This window comes from Lissotriton vulgaris, chromosome 5 (assembly GCF_964263255.1).
Source record: "Lissotriton vulgaris chromosome 5, aLisVul1.2, whole genome shotgun sequence".
Lineage (NCBI taxonomy): Eukaryota > Metazoa > Chordata > Amphibia > Caudata > Salamandridae > Lissotriton > Lissotriton vulgaris.
In genome coordinates this window covers 421,944,095-421,957,518 of record NC_141693.1, presented here as the reverse complement: position 1 = coordinate 421,957,518, position 13,424 = coordinate 421,944,095, and the positions used below count along the sequence as shown (strand labels likewise).

Here is a 13,424-nt window from a genome sequence, read left to right as displayed (position 1 = left end):
TGCGCAGGTTCATGTTGGCGTGCCTGCAGCTGAATGTGGTGTTTCGGGCTAAGCATGTCCCTGGGGCGAATAATGACATTGCGGATGCTTTGTCTCGTTCGCAGTGGCAGCGGTTTCGACACCTGGCGCCGGGAGCGGACGCCTGCAAGACCGAGCTGCCGGCCGGCATCTGGACCTTGGGGGAATGAGGATGATTGGTCTGGTGGAGGGTTCGTTGGCTCCGACCACGAGGAGAACTTACCGTCTTGCATGGTCTGAATTTAGTACTTTCATGGGCTGGACAGTGGATGGTGTCGTGAGCGGGGAATCAGCTGTGGCAGAAGGTCTGAGGGGTTATGTGTTGGCTTGCATGGACCGGGGTTTGACTGCGGCTACGATCTCTGGGAAGTTGGCTGGAATTTCTTTTTACTGTGTTTTGACCCAACCAAGGATGTGGTGTTGGCTCGCATGTTGCGGGGGTGGGGCCGGGAGAGGGGGGCTGGGGGGGGGGCGGCTGCGGGAGGCAGTGACGTTTGACTTGTTGGTTCGGCTGGTTGGGGTGTTGCCGGAATGCTGTTATGACCCAATTGAGGTGGGCCTGTTTCGTTTATGCATGGTGTGGATGTTTTTTGGGGCTTTCCGGGTGTCTGAGCTGTTGGGCACGAGACGGGGGGCGGGTAGGTTGTTTGAGGAGGTGCGTGTGGATGCGGGGCGTTTGGGGATTTGGCTGGGTCGCTTGAAGACGGATCAAGTGGGCAGGGGCAAATGGGTGTGGTTGAATGAGTCTGGCGGGGCGGTTTGCCCGGTTCTGGAGTGGAGGTCTTTCTTGGGGACGGCTGGGGATCTAGAGGGGGTGAGATTTTCTGCCATGCGTCTGGTGCGAGGGTGACGGCTGGCCAGCTGTTGGCGGTGTTGCGTATGGCTTTGGGACGCTTGAGGATGGATGGAGCTGGTTTTGGCACTCATTCTTTTCGCATTGGGGCTGCGACTGCGGCGGCCCGCCTGGGTTGGTCCTGGGACAGGATTAGGAGGATTGGGCGTTGGAAGTCGCGCTGTTGTGAGAGGTATGTGAGGAAGTAGATTGGTCCCAGGCAGGTTGTTGGTTGTTGCACTGTTTTGTTGCCTGTTCTAACATCTTTTTCTTCGTAGGTTGCGTGGGTGGCCCGGGCGGTAGGACGGTGACTTGGATCGTTGGGCATTCCTTCGTGCACTGGGCTTCCAAATATGCGGACCAGCAGGTTTACGGCCGTAACCTGGGACTGAAGGGACAATTGCACGAGGTGAAATGGTGGGGAAAGAGCGGTATGCGATGGGGGGCACTACTGCCCTGGCTCGCGAAGATGGTCCCACAGAGGGGATGCCCGGACTTGCTGATCATTCATTTGGGGGAAAATGACCTTGTGCAACTCTCTGGTTTGGCATTGCTGCAACTCATGCAAAGGGACTTGGAAGTTTTGAAATCGAGGATGGCGGGGGCCTGCATTGCCTGGACGGAGCTGGTCCTCAGAAAAGTGTGGAGAGGGGCTTTGAAACATGGGGCTATTGAGAAGGCCCGGCGGAAGCTTAATAGGGCGATGAGACTCTACTGTGTGGACAGGGACGTTAAGGGCATTGCACATCCTGGGATTCGACTGGAAGAGCCTTTAGCTTTTAGGGAGGACGGAGTGCACTTGTCTCGGCTGGGCAATGCGTGGTACATGATGGAGTTGCGGGATGTGGTGAGCAAGTTGTGGAACGAGCCTATCTGGTGTCGACGGGAGTGAACAGTACGGGGTCGGACGGGCAGCCCTGTGGGGGGGTGGGGCAGTGAACCGCCCTACAGGGGGTTCACTGGTTGGCAGGATTCGAAGGGACAGGGGGTCAAGAGCGGGCACACCCATCCCTTGGGGGGGGGAGTTTGCATAGGACGGATAGAAGCGTGAATGGAATGTTGCAATGACTGGGGGCTGGAAGACGGTGATTGACGGGCAAGAGAAAGGTGTTTGGAGCCTCTAGGGCTTGGTGATGACGCGGAGTGAATGAAACGAATGGGGGGGGGGGAAGTGTGAGTGGGGGTTTGCTGTTACTGTTATTGTTGATTTATTGTTATGTACAGATTCGCAGTTCTGGTCTAATAAAATGGCCTTTTACGCTGACACTGCGTGGTCTGTTTATTGCGCGATGCCGGGCCCCGGGGAAAGCAGAGTCGCAGACTAGTCTTGCCCTGGGGTCTTTCGCGCAGGGGATAGGCCAGGTAGGGGAAGGGGAGGAGTTAGGGGGTGGGTATTTAAGCGCGGGGGAGGAAGGGAACTTCCTCTTTTCTGCGCCTGGCACCATCGGGAGGGAGCTCGAAAGGCCACCCACCCACCCGGCAGCTGGAGGTGGTTTGTTGGGTCGGTCCATAGCGTTGCCAGTTTAGGCCAGAGCTGCTGTAGGCAGGATTCGAAGGGACAGGGGGTCAAGAGCGGGCACACCCATCCCTTGGGGGGGGGGCTTGCATAGGACGGATAGAAGCGTGAATGGAATGTTGCAATGACTGGGGGCTGGAAGACGATGATTGACGGGCAAGAGAAAGGTGTTTGGAGCCTCTAGGGCTTGGTGATGACGCGGAGTGAACGAAAGGAATGGGGGGGGAAGTGTGAGGGGGGGTTTGCTGTTACTGTTATTGTTCATTTATTGTTATGTACAGATTCGCAGTTCTGGTCTAATAAAATGGCCTTTTACGCTGACACTGCGTGGTCTGTTTATTGCGCGAAATTGAGTTGCGGGATTGTCATTCTCACCCGTATATAGCTTGCATTGCTCACAAAGTTCAACAGGTTTAAAGACTGTTCAAATCCTCACCTGTGGACTGCAGGAGCAGAGTCCTTAGATAGCAGTATCCACGTCCTATAAGGTTGTGCATAGTTATCGAGGCTCTCAAGTGGTGGGACAACTGTGGTCTCAGAGAGGCAGGAGTTTTGTGAACTTCGAAGGCCGGTCAGCAGGCTTAGGGAATGGCAGCCGCACCACTGTCAGCTTCACTGTCACCCATCAGTGTGCACAGTGTGGGGGGCATTCTCATTGGTAGTCAACAGTTGCTGTGGCTAAGACCTGCAGATAGATTAGCCAGATGTGGCTTCTGTGAGGATCATTCTAACGGGGTCTGACTAGCACCCCAGCCTTAATCTCTGGCCTCGTGACTACAATACATGGGCGCTGTGTTGTATCCAACACCAGATGACACAGGTAGCCATGTTGAGTTTCCATGACTTCTTTATTGGTTCCAAGGATTTAACACAATGACCTCCGGGAAAGCTCAAAAGCAAGGCTCAATATTTTGTTTGATAGACCGAGCCATCACATTCTTTGGCTGAACAAAGTGAAATCACACTGGTCAGGCACAAGGTGTGCAGGACTCTCTCTGTCTGGAGCGGCCAGTCTACATTACATCCTCTGTGGCACTCGCAACAGCATGGCGAGCTCGGATGCTGTATATAGCATAGAGGTTTATTTTGTGATAAAAACATAGCATATAAGTCAGTCCAGCTGTTGCTTGTGGTACAAATGCTATTCAAGTAAGTGGTCACATAAAGTGCCCTTCCAGGAAATCAGACAGTCAACTTCACAGCCACTGACGGAGGTCTCAATTTTTATAGGAACATATCTGACCTCTGTGTACATTTGTAAAAGGAACTTATCACAAGGACAACGAATAAGGTAATGGGATAAATGTGCCCAACAAATGTCTTCCCTCTATTGGTGGATGGTGCAAACCATTACCATAGTCAAACCACAACCCACATTTAATGCTCGGTCCTTACAAGCACTAATCACATGGCTGAAAGGGGGTACAGGATAAATCTGGTCTCCAGGCTGTTCAAAGATCGCATTCTATTTTTTTGTGCAGCAACAACGAGGTGATGGATGGAATATTTGAATTAATCTTAGCACTAGCAGTCACTCGGGTTGCATTCAAGTCCATCGTTTTTCACCCACCATGCCACTCTAGACAAAGGCCCACCATATGCAAATCAGTACTGATCTCCTCCTTATGGGAACAGTCTGTTCCGAACTGCTAGGCAAGTCCACCTCCAGAAGAGACCACAAGCAACCCCAGAACAAGTTGAAATTTAACTTACTTAGGTTTTATCAGTGAGGTATCACTTGATTCCAATGGCACATACTGATAGCCAAAAACTTGATTTTCAAAGACAGCCTCCCCCGTAAGTCCCTATTAAGTGGTACCCCAGGTATCTAGGGCAGGGGGCTAAAGTGGGTTCCCACTGGCTGCACAATGTATTGTATGACCATAAGGGACCCCTCAGCGCCAACATGCAAACTGCCATTGCAGGCTTCTGTCTTGGTGCAGATAAAAGTGAAAACATGACATGGCAAACACCCCTGAGTCCCGACAAAATATGAGGGAGGTACCCTAATACTTAGGAAAGGGACGGGTAATTGTAACACAAAGGAAATAATTCCCTTTTCAATATATCTAAAGAACAAACCTAGTTTAAGAGAAACGAGAATGCCCACAAACTGGATATGCAAATTATGTGATATAGGTGGCCTATCCCCAGTATATTAAATCACAATGAAGGAGAATAGAGGATAAAGGGGTTAGCATACAGGTTACTGCAGTATGATCCATCGACAATCAATACACAATCAAATGTAAATATATTCACATATATCATGGTTTTATTTAAAACTTTTATAAAAAATAAAATACATGTATCAATGAAGTTGTATCCACATGATTACAAGATGCACTATACTACATATGTGGACATATCTGCATAAGCAGATATGCCCTGTGAAGTCTAAGTCAATTCTTGGATATCGCAAGTGAACAGGGAAACCATTTTAAGCACATGTGCTGGACACTGGTAAAAATGTGTTCCCCAGCTACATGATGGCTTCACTAAAATCTATGGTGTTTGGTATCAAACACCTTGTATTAATAAACCCACACTGATACCAGAAGTGGAATTTTTAAAACATGTACCCAGAAAGCACCTTTAAAGTGCTCCCTGAAAACTTACCAGCCTCCAGTGTGTGCTGGCTGACTTGTGTCGACCAGCCTGTCCACCACAGACAGGTTTTGACCCCCTGCAGGTGAGAGCCTACTCAATGCCTGCTCTGGTCGGAGTTGTTGTCACCTCCTTCAAGCAGGATGGCTAAGTAATCGGTATATCCAGGAAGGAGGCTTTATAGGTCTCTGCCGCCTTTGATATGCAACCATGGCTTTCCCAGCAGGGAAACTGCCAACACCCTGTAACGCCAACACTCTGCCCTGGGCCCATTGGATATGCGGAGAGGAGTGGTGCACTACTAGGCCAGTCACACCCCTAAGGTAAGCTGCGTGAGGTGCCCCCCCTTAGGAAATGTCTTCCATCTTGATGATGGCAGAAATAGCAACTCTGGGACATAATAATGCCCACTTACCACAGGAAGTGGACAAATAGGAGTGTAGTGACCCCAAGGCTAAGTAGCCGATTGGCTACCATCCTTCACTCCCCTTGATGTTCCTACATCTAGTACTTAGAGGAGCCCCTGGCACCAGGAAAGGAGATTCTAAAGACCTAAGAAGAAGAAGAAGAAGGACACCAAAGAGGAGCGAAGAGCCATGAAGATCAAGAACTGAGAAGCAGCAACTGACTTGGCGCCAATCCTTCTTGCCTGCCTGCTATCCTCGACAATTGTGCCAAAGATTCGTACTGCAGCTGCTCTGCCTCCAAAAGCCTGGGAGAACTGCCAGCACTTCAAGGAGCAACAAGTATCTCCCATGGAGTAGTGGAGCTACTTCCCTCCACGCTGCAGGCACATAAGAAGAACAGTGAGGACTCTGGACTGCAAAAACCTGACGCCAGAAAGCACCACTGCACTTACCTGTTTTCTTCAAAACTGCTATTTTTAAAAGTACTTACCCAATAACGAAGTTCTTAGTGTAAAAAATGATGTGAAGATACGTGTTATTTTTCTTTATTGGTGTGGATCTCCTTATTGAGTGTGTATCATTTATTGATTGTGTGTATGCAACAAATGTCTACCACTCCTCCTTGATAAGCCTATGGTTGCTTGACCGCACTACCACAAAAAAGAGCACCTTGGGATTGTTAAAACAAGCCCCTGTACACTCATGAGATTTCGAGACTCTCTACACAATATACCTCTTTTTGTTATATTATATAAAGAGCCAGTTTCCTACAGTGCCCTACTTTACCCCAATGCAACACACCACATAGTGTAGTTCAGGGTCAAAAAGTACACCCCAACTTAGACGAGCACTACAAAATATACTCTTTCTCAGCTCAGTACAACAAGCAGAAGCAACAAGTCTGTTCAGAGCCCCAAAGCGCCGTCCAACCAAGCACACTAGCAGCACCTCAAATCAACACATTCTTCCAACTGTCACCATTAAACTGTGCACCCAAAGCTGCAGCGTAATCTAGATCAGTGCCTTTATTTGCGAACATCCCAAACTTAGTGCAGCGAACTGCACTTAATCAGGTCAGTACCGCTAAACGGCCCACAAATCGAAAATGTCGGTAGGGCACCCTAAACGAGGTCAGTGGTCAAAGAGGCAACCACTGCAGCACACTTGACCCAAACTACACCCCACAATATTTCATTCCCACCCAAGATGCCCCTTAACCCGCTTAGTATATCCAGTCAAGCAAAGGACTAGGGGTGGGCGATATATTCCACTCCATCTGCGATATTGTCTGAATTTTATCTACTCAGCGCTACACTTGTAAAGCAGAGTTCCAGCCAAATTTCACCAACTGGCTGGAAGTGGAATTTTTTTTGTGGGTGGCTCAAAAATGGTAAATTGACGAGGAAGATTTGGCGTCCCCTACTGCGATTTTCAGTCCCTAGGTGGGCACCATGCGAGATTTCTCCAACGCGGGAGTCACAACCATTTGCGGTCAGAAAGCTGGTGTTCGAGTAGAATATCTACTTAAGCGACAGCAAAATCAACTCAAGGAGCTGCATCCTCTGGCCCGCTATGTGATGCCATTCTTGCAGATTTTTCACCGCAGAACGAGCTCCCGGACATAAATCACTGCACTACATGCCTATTCCTGCCTGTTCTCGGAATTCCGTAGAAACTCTAGGAGTTTTTTTGTAACTCCACGTAATTCTGTGGAGTGAAACTCCACGAGTTCCGCCCAGGTCTACAAAGGACCCCAAACCCAGGACATTACTCCAAACTGCTCCTCAAGGCTGGCAATTAACTATATATGGCTACCACAACAGAGCTGGGTGCACCAACCTTCACTGCAACACAAGTTAGTACCCTAAACTACACAAACACTCAGGTCAGAGTACCATGCCAGACCTCAAACCCGCTTATTCTGCAAGAGGGAGCAAACCTTAGTTTCTACCCGATTTCCACCTTCAGCCATCTCGAAATCTTAGCTTCCAAAAATCTCAATGCCCCAAACTGAACGACCACCCCGTTCATTTCAATAAATTGCAAACTCAGTATCCTACGCTGGACCTACCAGCTTAATACCTTCACAGCATAAAACATCATAGCACAATGTGGTGAACTACGGTAAGGCCACCCCCTAGTTCCCAAAACTGCACCAACAGTTCTGTGCTAAAACCAGCTTCAGTTTATTTGGTATATTGACTTCATGCTGACCGTACCAAGCACCCAAAACGGGACTCTGTTTCTGCACAAAACTACAAATGACACCACACCACTGCCCATTCAATAAAGGTGAACCATGATCAGTGAACTTAAATTTCACCCACCCAGCTCAACAAACCATATTGGTGGCTGAAAACCAGCTCACTCCTCCCAGAACCCCAAACTGCTCCCAGCTCTGCCAAATAATACAAAAATGTACCCAGAGCATAGCTCAGAGTCCTTAGATATATACCCACTGCGGCTGAGCTCTGCTCCCCAAAATACACCCTAACAATTAATAATGGTGCTGCGTGCATAACTACAACGAATAATTGATATCGCTGATAAACTATCCAAATTGCATCCAATACAGCTTTGTGCACCAAACTGCTCGCCCAAGTCACAAACTGTGCCTAACAAATATCTCAGTGCTGCCCAAAATTACACCACTTTCCCACAATTATCAGGGCACAGTTTACCTTTGGCCCAACGAGGATCCGTGGTAATCTTAAAGAACCCCAAAATGCTGTTTTTTTTATAGGACAGCAGCAGCAACACACATCCGCGGGCTGACACACTGCAGTGGCGCCATCTCAGCACTTCTCAACCAGGCCACGTGGACTTGTAATACAAACAATACTTGACAACAATGCTCCGTTCTTTTAGTGAGACACTTACCACACTCCGCTGCTGTACTCTCCATGAAATATTTCTATTTCTAGAGCAACACTCGACCTTCTCATCCGGCTGGTGTCCTCTTAATGAGGGGTTAGACTTGGAGTGATATAGTACATTTTAGAGTACAATTACATAATATGCATAGCTATGCTCTCTTCAGACAGTCAGGGCCAGCCATTCTCACAGCCTATCTTTTGGGCAGAACGTACAGACAATTTGTGGTGAAGCTATCCTCTCAAAGTGGCGCACAGCAGGGACCGTGGCAGAGTCACACACCCGTCCAGCTTTCCTTTTTAAGGCATGGCTCAGGGCTGCGCCGGCCTGGCCCGTCTCAGACATCCAGCTCGCGCGGTCTCTGAGCGCCTTACCTTTTCTAAGTGATATTTACATCCAAGGGGCGTCACAGCCGGAGCAGCTTGGCTGGCCGCGTGAAGAGCCCGAAGCCGGAAGAGTGAAACAGGTGTGAAAGGTCACAGCCCCCCGGTCTGCTCTCACAGGTTCCGGGGTTCCCGGGCCGTGCCCTCTTCCTGTGAGAGGGCAGGGGAGGAGGGAGACCTCCACAGCCGCTAAAGTCAACGCACAGGGGATGGGACGTTCCTCCGAAATACTGAAATAGAAGTGCAGCCGGTGAGCGCGCGGGCGGGCAGGGCTCGGCTCGCGCGAGGGTAGAGCCCCGGGGTTGGAATACCAGGCAGTGTCAGGTGTCCGACCCGGCCGGGCGCGCGCGCACCGCAGCTATTTTTACACGCGGCCTCATCGGCCGGACACTCGGGCCGGTTGTTTTTGGGGGGTTTTGAAGAGGACGTTTCGGAACCAGGAGGCTTTGTGGATGTTCTGGTTAGCTCACAGTGGGCAAGGCTCCATCCAGGCGCTTGCTGAAAGAGCCCCAAAAAATGCAGAGATGACACTGAGTCGGTGTGGACAGTTTTAGCAACAGAGGTCAAGAGTACAGAGCTGAGTGTCAGAAGCACCGGCTGTGAGATACACCTGGCAACAGGCCACCCGACAGAGCCAGGGCTACAGATCACACATCAGGCCACTCAACAGAGTGTGGGAGACATATGGCTTCAGGACGCACAACTGTGCGAGTGTGAAGGACTCATGACATCAAGAGACGTTTTAAGGCATGGTCAAAGTGGGCTCTGGCTCAGGGACCCAGACTTTCAGGGGGGGGCCTTATAAAGCCTGCAGAGTTTTGCCATGGTGGCCTTGAATAATTCTTAAACAGATTGTTTCAAATACCAATACCTTTTTCCTTTCATTTATTTTTAATGTGGGTGATGTGTGAGAGCCTATTACAGACATTTTGCAGATAAATGTTGTGTTTATGTTTCATGCAACATCCACAAAAAAGTTTCTTTTAGATCAAAACAGGACCTCACATATTCATAGGTCACAGAAAATATTTACAGTAATATTAGTGAGCTGCTGTATTATAATATTAAAAATACCCATCAACATCCCTATATATTAGGTGTAAACACATTTAGAATGTGGACCAGTGTGCCTTTGCTCTTTCAGTGAACTGGCCATAGAGGGCATGAAAAAGATGACACCAGATCATAAATTCAAAGCTGTTCAGATAAGGGGCCCCCAAAAACTTTTGGCCCAGGGCTCCTTAAGATGTCCCTGATGACATCAAGATGCAAATGTACTTGTGTGGGAGATCTATACATCAAGGGCATGCAATGAAAAGAGTTTAAAAGACACATAACATCAAGACATAGTGTGGGAGACACGAAATCAGGACACACAGCAAGGAGCGTGTGGGAGGCATGGAATCACGACAGACAAATAAGCGAGAGTGAGAGATTTAGTCTATCAGGACACACGAAGGGCGAGATTCGGAGACATGGCATCAACACACACAAATGTACTAGTGTGAGAAAAACATGGTATCAGGACACACAACTGAGCAAGTGCTAAAATCACATGCCTTCAAGACACACAAACTCACTAGTGTGGGAGAGACATGGAATCAGAACAAAAACAAGGCAAATGTGGGAGATATGGCATCAGGACACACAACTAAGCTCGAGTAAAAGCCACAAGGAATCAGGAAACACAAGCTACACAAATGTGGAAGACACACGGCACCAGGATACGCTAAGGTGCGATTGTGGGACATAACATTAAGACACATAGCTGAGTAATGGTGAAAGACCAATGGGTAGTAAAACGCACAAAGGCTGGGCTGGGATACACATGTCATCAGAACATACATTAAGGCGAGCATGAGAGACATGGCATCATGACCGGCAACTAAGCAAGAGTGAGTCGCAAGTAAGCAGGAACAAACAATAAGTATCCCTTGCCACCTTCAGCTAAAACCAAAAACAGCAAATTATTTTACAAAGCGGCAAAAACAATGGTCATCAAGTAGTTATTGAACTAGGGGATTCCAAAACTAAACACTTAAAAAAATATCTACAATCAGAACAAATTAAATTCAATTTATAAAATGTCTTGATACTTCCAATGACAAGCCAAACGACACATGGTATAATAAATATATAAAACTAAATATTTTGTTCATCAAAAATAATTAAAAAGCAGTTATAAAACGTAATTGTTTGTAAACACAAAATACATTTCATGAAAATAACAATAAGTCCTTGTAAACTGAGGGTGCATGTGATACAAACCTCTTATAAAGCGTCACTCTTACAAATCTTCATATATATTGATACGATACTACCTTCCAATCACATTATCATAAAAAATATTATAAAAAAATATAATGAAAAAGTTAAAACCAGATTGGAAACAAAGTGAAACTTTAGGAAACGGTCAACGTGGTGCTTCGGTGAAAGATCAAATATTCATCACCTTCTTCAGGACAATCATTAAGCATTTACAAATCATCACTTATCAAGTTGAGCAAGGCCTCAAAAATGTTTTCTTCCCTTTTGATCAGGGATTGTCTCTCTTTACTACCAGGTTTAACAACATCTACGCAAACCGCTTCCTCAGGATACAGCCTTATGACAGTTTGTTTGTTACATATACCCTGTCCCTTTTCAGTGAATGAGGGTAACGCCTTTGTGTTTTTGCAAATGCAAGTAAGCAGGACACACAACTACACAAACGTGAAAAACACAAGGCACCAGGATACTCAAAGGATGAATGTTGAAGACACATGGTATGAGAACACATAACTGAATGAGTGTTGGAGAGACATTTCAACAGCTCGCATATGCTAGAGTAGGAAACACATGGTGCCAATCGAACGGTTGAGCAAGTGTGACAGATACACGACCTCAGGACACACAAATGAGCGAGTGCGGGAGACATATGGCATCAAGGTACACATCTGACTGTCACAAAGCATCAGGAAAGAACTGCAGGGGTGCGATAGACATATGGCATTAGGACATTCAATTGAGCGAGTGATGCAATGATTTCCTTTGAAGTGACCGCCAGGTTTTCCTTTTTTTGTACTGTTTAATGCACCCGCCCCAGCAGGTCTTAATCTGTGGGTCCCCTGGCACCTTTAGGGTGCCCCAGCACAATAGTGACTTGGGGGAAGCCGACCAAATGGAGGTGTGCCCCCTGGGATTTTGGGTGGGATGGTACAGTCAGAGGACTGTAGGCAACTTTGGGCATCTTCTGGTAGGCGAGGGCAGGGTTAGAAATGAAAGGAAGGGGATTGGTCTACCAGCCACCATTTTGTAGTGATTGTACATGGTGGCTGATAGCATAGAGTAGATAGTGGTTTTTTTTGGGAGATGGAAGTTTGGCAGATTTGAGGGGATATGACGGACAAGATTACATTGGCGCTCTGCCTCTTGTGTGAGGAGGGGTGCGAGGATATGTTGGTAGTTGGTGTTCGGTATAAGCAGTGTTGAGCTCGGCCCGTGAGGAGAGCGTTGGAGGGCATGATGGTGACACTTTTATATTCCATATCGATACCCCAATATCGGTTCAGATACTACATGCACCTTTAACCTACATTGCCCTCATATTGCACTACATAACAGTTTTTAGGACTGACCTTTTACCTAGTTGAGGTAATGACTAGAGGACCTCGGCATTTCTCCGGAAGGCCTAAGCCTCATTCATTATGCATGAGGATTCTTGGAATCACAGCTAGACAGCAGGCCAAACATCTCCTGCATAAAAAACAATGTGCAAGGGTCATTCCTTCCGTCATCCTAGTTCGACATGACACCGCAAGGTATATCCCCAGGGGGTATCACTTTGGATATATATACACCATCTCTTGCTAAGGTGGAGAGAGGAGAAAAGGACTTCCATGCCGACACACTGATGCGAGACGCTGAGGCTCCTGCACGCAGACACTCCAGCTCGCAGTGGTCTGACATCCCTTGCGGGGTGTCCACCTGGAGACCAGAACGGGGTCCCACAGTCTCTCACTTCAGGTACTGGGGTTGACTGTATCCTAGAGGGAGTCTTGGCTTTACACCCACATCCATGCTAGGTACATTTAGTTAGGGACGCATCGTAGGAGTATGCTTTTATTACTGTCATGTATTTTTATACTTGCCTGTATTTATCGTTTTAGCACTATGGTGGAAATCTACCATTCTTTTACTCTGTTAGTGCTTATCATCATTTATATCTGTTACTGTCTAATGGTTGTTTCAGCACACCTATTTTACACTAGAATGACGCTGGTTCAATAAAAAATTATTGAGAAACGTCCCCACCCTTTATTCTGTGTATTCTGTTTCTAGTGGTATTGTGAGCTAGCTGACATACTCAGCGGGGGTGTTCCGAATCAGTTTGGACACCAAGCCTGCAGAGTATGTTGTCTAAACATGCAGATCTTATATAAGTTTATATGAATTATACAAGATCTGGGCAACAGAATTTAACTAACAAAGGTGAAGCGAGCTCTAGTGGAGTGCAAGCGCAGTAGGAGGAGTGCAGGAATAGAGGGGGTGTGACTAGCAGTCCAAGATGGTGGTCGCACAAGGGACGTGCTCTGGGGTGCCTAATCCGACCATTTATTTACAAACTCTGCCTTTTCCGATGCTGGCTGGGTCTCCAAATGTAGCCTGACATCAAAGGGCTGTAAAACGGACTCAGAGTTGCAGAGGGGTGCTGGCCGAGTTCAGGACCTCAGAAGATCCATGTGGCATGCGGGCCTGCGCCTTTAGGAGCGAGCATCGAAGCAGCGAGCTTTCCTGAGGCCCGCGCC

The 13,424-nt window shown here is 47.7% G+C and overlaps 1 protein-coding gene across 2 annotated transcripts in view; it reads right to left on the bottom strand.

The window, feature by feature from the left end:
- Positions 1-9,001, bottom strand: part of C5H10orf71 (chromosome 5 C10orf71 homolog) — a 137,747-nt gene extending 128,746 nt beyond the window's left edge. The window contains exon 1 of one of the 2 annotated variants that reach the window (XM_086921799.1): positions 8,629-9,001. The gene's annotated coding sequence lies outside the window, so the exon portion shown is untranslated. Of the gene's footprint in view, positions 1-8,260; positions 8,434-8,628 lie in introns of those variants that run through there. The other variant, XM_086921800.1, reaches the window with a different exon arrangement.
- Between the last annotated feature and the right edge of the window lie 4,423 nt (positions 9,002-13,424).